Here is an 8,671-nt window from a genome sequence, read left to right as displayed (position 1 = left end):
TCAACAAGCCACTGACAGACATGTTAAAATTTGATTCAGTCAATAAATTATTATTTTTTTGTCCTAAATCCACAAGCCTTTGTATTATACCAACATTTGCAGCATCCTGCGCCTTTTTGGTAAGGTTACTAGGAAAACTCCACCTAGAGTAATTTTATTCTCCTCAAAACAAGTTTCCTTTTTACTTTTGAAGAACTATAAAAAAACAAATCGTAACTTTTTTTGCAACTTTCTCTGTTTCCCGCAACTTCATTGCAACAAACATACAAAAAACATTGCATATTTTATTGCAATTTTTTTACGAAAGCTTAGGCATTTTGGGCCGCAACAATCTCAAAAAAGTCAGCAAAATCCTGGAGGTCTTTCCATAATTAAAGGTCACATGAGCTGAAACTGACATCTGAAGGTTCACAGGGTTTATGCTGGTGTCAACCATTACTTGTTAGTTTTTTCATGCTGCTTTCACCAGCCTCCTTAGCAATAACAAGCCAGGGCCGCTGAATAGTTTTCCTGGTAGAGAACCCACCCATACATAGAGGTTCACTCCGACCTGCGGCCCTTTGCTGCAGGTCATTCCCCCTCTCTCTCCTTTCAAGTCTAAGCTTTCCTGTAAAAATAAAAGCCTAAAATGCCTCGAAAATGATCTTTAAAAAAAGAAAAAGAAATCACCAGCCATCAGGTGCACTATTACAGGACACTGCCTCCACTGGGAACAGCAGCTGACTACTTTTTGTATGTATTGTGCTTCATTTTGCACCTTAAACTATTTTGGAGGGTTCACAGTCATTTGCAAACCTTAGAAAATATTTTATTAATTAATTTAAAGAAATCCTTGTTCAGTGCTTTTAATGCAGGGCTCTAAAGTGCGACCAATTTGTTTTTTGCAATTACAAACGGCAACAAAAACACACTATGCCGACCTGCACCATGAAGCATACACAAACAATGTTCCAGCCAACAACCAAGAAAAATTTGGAGGTGGGGGGTTAGTACGCGGAAGCACAGAAGGGAGGGGGAGGGGACAGGATGAGCTGGAGGGAGGGGCAACTTGTCTTGTTTGAACGTCATCAAGTCACCCAGCATTAGAGCACCTTTAAGTTTAACTGGAGAATCTAAAACAGTGCTTTAGAAACTTCTCTTCCCACTTTCCAGTGTTGTGATTGGACAGAAGTTGGTCCAAACTCAGTTGCATTCCTCACTGTCCCTATGTCTGCCTGTCACTCTATTAGCTGGTGTATTTGCCATTCTGTCATTCAGTCCATCTTAACTGTCAGCCTGCAACTCCATCAACTCCATCTACCTGCTGTCAGCCTTTCTCTCCATCTTCTTCTTTTGACGTTTTCATTATGGAGATCATTATCCATTTCATATTGTATTATCTATTATTTATTTATCAATTATCTATCATTTATTTTTATGTGTTGTTGACTTTATATCTACCTCTGTCAGGGCTGAAGCGAGGATCTCAGAAATACTGAGGTCCCATTTTATTTCCTAACATCAAAGTCTAAATGCTGTTTGAAATTCCTACACAGGGCTTTTGGACACATGCATTCAGCAGTTTGATCTATTTTGTCGAATGAAAAACAAGGTCAAATCATGTTTATTTCCCAAAAAAGGGTAGGGTGGGTATAGGGACCAATATCAAAACCCATGGCTGTTGCAGGATACCCACTGTGTTCTCTTTCTCTATAGCGTCGCATTGCCAGACCTACAGTCTAACTACAGCACTATGGAGTAAGGTCTGGCTCCTCCACACATACTGTACCTTCTACGATAGGAGAAAAAATCGCTCTGGGTTGTTCGCATTTCTTTAAACCAATTACAATTGCCTTGGGCGGCACTAAACTATGGACACATTTTGCATCCCGTGAAAAGACAACCCCACATACAATATTAACCCTTGTATGGTATCCGGGTCAAATTAACCCATTTCAAAATTTTACAAGAAGAAAAATGGTACAAGTATACATTTTTTCTACCCGAAAATAAATGGCCTCATCTTATTTTCTGTGATAAACATGTATTCCTGACTCAATTCAGAAAATTATTCTAGAAATGACCACTTACGTTTTTTCCATGCATTTTTAACATGAATTGTAATCTTACGAAAAAAACACTTCCATTTTAAATTGTGTTCTAGTAGAGAATGATTGAAACATATATATTATCTCAATTGTTTGAAATTGAGATATAGACAATATTTGTTAATAGATTATGAAGTAAAATTTCATTTCAGAATTGTTTTTAAAACCCCAAACAAGTCACGTGTCAATTTGACCCGAGGGATACGAGAGGGTCCCGAAAGTGAAGACAATACAAGGGTTAAATGAGGGTAGCTGTTCACACAATACAGTAATGTGACCTATTTAAATTAGCTGGATAGATGGTTAAACGTCATATTCTCTTACCAGTTTATTGCCGTGTGTACTTTGTCCATGGCAATCCCCACCAATCTGTCCCAAAACGTCCCAGTTAGAGAGTAAAGGCCTTCATGTTTGTAAACCTTTACAATCATTCCATTAAAGAAGCAAGCAGGTCTGCCTTGTTGCACTTTCCAAATTTTCTTTAAAAAAAATGTTCTAGCTTGCTACCTTGAAGTTTGTTGATGTTTCCCAAAACATATTTCATAGTATTGCAATGCGAGGGACGTTCAGCAGAACATCCGGTGGTGACAGCTCTCTCCTGTCTTTGTCTTTCTTCTTTGTCCCTTTTTTTTTACATTTCCCTTTAGTGATGGTGTTGGTTTGACAATCTTAGCAAGTCAGATGCTATCCAGCTTTAAGGACATTTTAAGGACATTGAATCACAATCAATACATGCGTGCTTTCGAGAAATTTCCAGAACTCCAATAAAAAAATTAGACACAGCACAGGAGCAGTATTTTATGGACCATGGGTTGGACAATGAAAGTTAGTACCACAGGTGTTCCAGACATACACAGTTCAACAGGGACCAAAATGAAATCCGATCCTGCAGCATCTACACGGCACGGGTCTCACAGACACCTGCCATGTAGATGCTGCAGAATAGAAAGAATCACCGTAATGGTCTCATAACATTCCCCAGGAAACTAATAGCTTGCCTGAGGTGGTCAATAAGAACATTACAATGAGTTTGATGTACTTTATGACATATTTTATCTCTTGCAGTGTTAGTATATTAGTCATACAATAGTGCTTTAGGGAGTTATGCATCTGTGGTAATCAATGAGTTCTCTATGACCAGATTGTAATGACAGTGGTCTCTCTCTCTCTGCCTTTTTTTCTAATTGTACCCCTGACTCTCTAGGGGAGACCCCTGTAGAGTACAGGCGCAAGATGGGGGAGAGCACAGAAATAGCAATATCCCCCAACAATATCTGACACAAGATATGCTTTTCTAGAGTTTCTGCTCTTCTCCCACTGCCTGCTTTGACACACACCACACACACACACACACACATACACACACACACACACACACACACACAAATTAGGGGGAAACTATCATGGGGATATTAATGGAGCCAGAAACACAGACAGAGTCAATTGTGCTTTTAATAGAGCGGCTCCTGTTCTTCTGTTTGGATAAATAATACAGCGGTGTCAGCAAATCTAGACCTACTAGATGATATTGACCTTTGGGGGGTGGGAAAGGGGAAAAAGAGAGTGAACAAACGGGACGGCACAAGGGGTGAGAGAGAGCTAGAGTGGGAAGAATGGAGAGCTGAAATGAGAGCAGAGATGCAGAGGAATACACACAAGTGTCAATAGAAGCGGAGCGCTCAGACAAAGCATCTTAATCAGAGTGCGACAAAGCGGTGATCAATCACGAGGATGACAACGTAGCAGCGAGTTGCAGAGCCGGAGAGGCCGTGACCTCAGCTGCACTGCAGATAGAGCAGGGAGTCTTCAGAGACTCTCTTTCTTTGCTTGTATCCTCTCTCTTTGTCTTTTCTCTTTCTCTGTCCCTCCTTCCTGACTGCATTGTGTCTTCCATTCCTCTTTTATCTCTCCGCATCCTCCCTCTTTCCATTTTGATTACTCTCTGCTGCTTCATCCCTCTGTCCCCTCCTCCTCCCTCCCATCCTTTCTCCCTATATTTCTGTCTGGTACCCACCATCTGTCATCCGTTGTCTTCCTCTGTCACCACAATCCCCCTCTCCCACTCATTTTCCCTCCCTCAATCCAATTCAAGGAGCTTTATTGGCATCATGTGATGAATTTCACTGTCTCCATGACTTTCTTTATGGAACAGTTGTCTTACTCTTACTAATTCCCCACTTTTAATGCTACTTCCTAAAACTCTGCTCACTCCGTCATGGTCAGTGTACAGTGAGTCCAGCACGCTCCGTCACATCACTATTGAAATCAAGGCCAAGTAGAAGATAGATAACTTTATTACATGTACACATGTACAGTATCCTTTATTACATTGCTTATGGACAAGCAGGGTGGAATTGAATGCAACTCAGTGCAGCATATGGGGGGGCAGTAGTGTTGGGACGTAAAGGAACAGTCATCTCATTAAAAGGACCAAAGGGTAGCCTTACAGTTTGACAAGACCTTGTGTTGTCTTCCAGTCAACGTTTGTGTTGCTTTGAGGCTTTTTTTCCCCACTACCACCAGTATATACACTACTAACACTGAATTATTAACCCTAGTTTTGCACTACTTTTTGGAATTAATGGTCAATAAACTTCATTTATGTGAAATGATATCCAATTTTTGTTTGGAATATGCTGGGCGCCTGGGTAGCTCACCTGATCGAATGTATGCTCACGTATAGAAATAGATATATAGAGGCTCCGTCCACAACCCCTCTCTCCCCTTTCATGTCTAAAGCCGTCCTGTCAGAAAGAAAGGCCTAAAAATGCCAACATATAATATCTTTAAAAAAAGAAGCTTAAATTATGATTTTGTTTTGACAAATAGTTAAACTCTAACAAATGTTTGTTGATGGAAACTCACAGACTAATATAATGTATGTCAAGTCAGAGATGGGAAGTAACGATGTACAAATACTCTGTTACAGTACTTAAGCAGCGTTTTCAGATATTTTGACTTTACTATTTATTTTTGTGGCAACTTTATACTTTTACTCCTTACATTTGTAACATGAATATCAGTACTTCCTACTCCTTACATTTTACCAAATTGGCTCGTGGTTTCAGTGGAGTTACTGTTATTGTTTTTTGTGTCATCATACAAATTCAATCTAATTGAATGAGAATATACGTTGCACTTTGTGGGCGGTGACAGTAGCATAGTAGTGTGGACGGCGACGTGATTGAAAATGAAGAAAACATTGTGAGCCTGACACATTGCTTTTATTATTATTAGCACTCCATGTTCAAAGATTTATAGCTGTCAGTTCCTTTTCTCATACTCAAAGCTACTTTTACTTTTATACTTTAAGTACATTTCCAAGCCTGTACTTTGTTACTTTTACTTGAGTAAATAAGTTAAATCAGTGCTTCTACTTCTACAAGAGTATTTTTAAAACAAGTATCTGTACTTCTACCTGAGCACAGGAAGTGAGAACTTTTGCCATCTTTGATCAAAGTTAAATCTGGAAATTGATTTATAACCATTTAATTTTTTTCAGAATTGAAAAAACAATGGAATACAATTGAATTGAATGCAAAACAAGTCAAATTTGACCCAAGGAAAATATCAGGGTCAAAAGTGTCTTTTATGTGTATAGTGACACCATGTGGAAATGCCATGCAACAGATTAAAGCATCAGTAAATGCATTTTTTGCTGTGTCCTCTGCAAGTGAATATCTTGAAAAAGATTTTAACCACTAATTAAGATGTTTAAAATTAAAATCTAATGTTGTGTACGTGTAGACAATTTCATACATTGTGAAACACATGTCTAAACATGTAGTTGAGTCCTGTATATCTAATGTTTTTTAGACTGGAGGCAAAGTGAAATGGCTTGGGGGTAGGGCTACGCGATATGAAGAAAATTATATATCATGATATTATTTTGGACACTGAGTAACAAGAGTTACAACAGACACACAACAAGAAGCACGGGGTTAAAACAATTAAAAGACAAATGTACAGTAAACATATGGGCTACTCAAAGAGCTGTGCAAATTGCAGATTACAAATTACCATTTTTCATATTAAAATAAGATAAAAACCCATCCTTCCTACATTCTTCTGTTCACCCATACATGCCTTCCAACCACTCTATCCTACTTCCATACGCATCCATGCATTTATTCATACATTCATTCATATCCATACATACATTCAGTCACAGATATACATTATTCACCAAATACTTTGATATCGATATTGTCGGGTTGACTAATGATGCTTTAACAAAAGATTTTCCCACTTAGATTTTAGATAAATGATCATCAATAATTTGAACATAATGACTACGTGGGTAAAAGAGAATAATAGAACAGCTACAACAGTCTATGTTCAGAAAATGACATCACTTTACTGTAATGCCTGTAAAACCAGGAAGACTTTGATATCACTATCTACAAAATATAAGACAATATGTATTCTCATATCACAATATCGATTTAATATCGATATATTGCCCAGCCTTACTTGGGGGTGAATTTGAAGTTGCCTTAACTGTGTAAACTGATCCGTCTGCATGTCTGTTGTGAATTAACAGGCTCAGTTGATCCCCGTTCTATGGACCACCAGGGGTTTCTGAGCTTGTCCCAGTGGGACCCCCTGCCACATAAAGGAAGAACAAAATCAACTATAATCTTAAAACGTTTTATGTTATTAACGTTCAGTGCCTTTCATATTTTGCTCAGATATACAATTGTGCTTAACATGCCACTTTCTCTCATATGTTGTTATGAGGCATAATCATATCAAATGAGGGTCAGAAAAGAGTCATGCTGTGTGTAACTACTTCAACCTGAACTTGTGAGTGGGCTGGTAATGTGCCACCCAGACTTTCTAGTAATTTTCCAAGAGAGAAGTCAGCACTTTGGCAGAAGGACTTCTCTCTATATCCAGGAAGTGACGGGGAGGACTAAATGGGGTCGAAATGAGCCGATGGAGGTCGTCGCAAGTCTCTACAAAAGAAGTTGGGTGGAACGGAGCTCCATCAAGCAAACCAGAGACAGATGGAAGTACACCGGAAGATGAAGGCAAGGCAAGGCAAGGCAGCTTTATTTGTATAGCACATTTCAGCAACAGGGCAATTCAAAGTGCTTACCACAAATCATTAAACAGATAAAACACAAGTACAAACAGTTAAAAGTCATGAGCATTAAAAATCAATAGACACATAATAGACAGTTAAAACAAAATAGAAACATTAGGACACATAAACACAAGAATAAAAGTTACAGTGCAGCATAAGAAAGAAATGAGCATTAATTTAAAGAAAGGCAGCATCAAAAAGGAAGGTCTTCAGCCTTGATTTAAGAACTGAGAGTAGCGCGGATCTGCAGGTTTCTTTTCTTGAGTTTATTCCAGATATGAGGAGCATAGAAACTGAAAGCTGCTTCACCCATGAAGGACTGTGCCTTCAAACTAAAAGCATGTAAAGTGTGTAATGAGGAAAACTAAACCATGTAGTCATCTATGTGAGTTATCAGCGGATAAATCCTCCATTTATATATTTTCCTTGCAACATTAAGAAAATGCATATAGGCTAATATTCAGATGATACCGCATTTAAAATTGGGTAATTTGATTGTGGCCGTGGGCCCCAAGGCACACATTAGCTCTTAGGTTCCCATTAACCTCTTATTCTTCCCACTCCATGTGAAATGTTGCAGTTTTTGGTTCTCTGCACAAATAATACTTGACCCCAGAAATGCTTTCTGGTCATTTGATTTAACACATTTATTCATGATTATGCAACATACACTAATACTGACATAATGAAGGTCTTTAAAGTGCTCATATTATGCTTTTTTGCTTTTTCCCTTTGATGTGTTATATATCTTTTGTGAACATTATGTGTTTACAAAGGGAAAAATCCCAAAGTCCTCCCCAAAGGGATTTACCATCTTCCAGAGAAAACACTGTTCACCAACTGTTCCAAACTGCTCTATTGTAGTCCAGCCTTTACTTCCGTGACGAACGCTCATACCAGAAGTCTAAATACAATTATGAAGCTGAAATTGAGCATGATATAAGTAGGCTACTTTAACACTTTGTCAAGATTGTGTAATAAAGCGGTATCCATAGGTATCAGACCATTTCTTGTGATTAAGTGCTGCATAATCCTAAACACATTTTTAATGAACCAGCACAAACCAGGTGATCATCCTGGACTGCTTTGTCTGGTTGGTAATTCAGCCATAGCAATGCTGGATGTTACGTTTTTAATAAACATAGCTTTCTATCCACATAGAACTCGGGAACACTGGACCTAATCACTTCTCACTAATAGGCCTATGACATTTTAATTTAAGCATACAGTATATCCTCAATTATATTATTGTTTGCATGATAAGCAGTTCAACATTAGTCTTGCATTGCCAGACCGTCCTGGCGAATCCACATTGCATTCCGGGATGGGAGACAAACATGCTCTGGTTTATTGGAATTTCTTTAAACCAATCACAATCGTCTTGTATCTGGCATCTGCAAGATAGCCTGGGCAAGGAACTTGTTTTGGTGGATGTTCAAAAGTTGTTTCAGTCGTGCAACTGAAAACTTAGATTGGACAGATAGTCTAGCTAGCT

The sequence above is a fragment of the Etheostoma spectabile genome, chromosome 8, assembly GCF_008692095.1.
Source record: "Etheostoma spectabile isolate EspeVRDwgs_2016 chromosome 8, UIUC_Espe_1.0, whole genome shotgun sequence".
Taxonomy (NCBI): domain Eukaryota; kingdom Metazoa; phylum Chordata; class Actinopteri; order Perciformes; family Percidae; genus Etheostoma; species Etheostoma spectabile.
Note: the sequence above shows the minus strand (reverse complement) of the source record.